We start from the raw sequence: 795 nt of genomic DNA, 5'->3' as shown, positions 1-795 counted from the left end.
TAATGGTAGGAATCTGTTGCAATTCAAACTGCTTTTTTGATAACATGAGCATTTCCTTTCTCATAGTACTTTTGCTGGGATATTTTCTATACTCTCCTGGACAACTTCATTATCAGACAGGATTGTTGGTCCACACATTGTGTATTTATATTTTATATTTTAAAACCCCAAGTAATAGTCATTTATAATCATACAGTAAGTAGATAGTGCTGCTGGCAGGGATGATCCAGGAACTTTGCCAACTTTGGCATATTGAGAATAGAAATGAAAATATAGATATAATAATATCTTATCAAACTGGCAATTGGTTAAAACACTAGCAAGCATTAAATGACACAGAACCTTTCATTAAGCAGAGCAGAAAGGGAATTATATTTTCTGGATCTAAAGACTATTTCAAGAGGATTATTGTGCTAGGCCTAATCTACAAATGTAACTAAATGAGGAAGAATTGTAGGTGTTATAAAACACAGGTCAGAGAAGTTGGGAGAACCCAAGTAGGGATTTTCACAAAGAATTTTGCTTCCTATGGTAGTATATCTGCTCAATTCCTTTTCTGGATGAATATCAACTCCATTTCTGAATGAGTATCAATTTTTTTTCTGAGTGAGCAAATGTAATCTGAAATCCCTATGATTATGCCTCATCAAATGTTCAGCAATGTAATAAATATAAATACTCAATGCCAAGCAAAAGAGAAATACATTAGGGAGGAAAAATTCTGATATTTTTAACTTACAGAAAATCTTTATCTTCTTTGTAGACCATTGGGTATATTTCTCAATGAAGACTGAA

This window comes from Protobothrops mucrosquamatus, unplaced genomic scaffold, assembly GCF_001527695.2.
Source record: "Protobothrops mucrosquamatus isolate PMUCROS unplaced genomic scaffold, P.Mucros_1.0 scaffold2963, whole genome shotgun sequence".
Classification (NCBI taxonomy): domain Eukaryota; kingdom Metazoa; phylum Chordata; class Lepidosauria; order Squamata; family Viperidae; genus Protobothrops; species Protobothrops mucrosquamatus.
The sequence above is the reverse complement of the archived record's forward strand: the minus strand, read 5'-3'. Positions refer to the sequence as shown.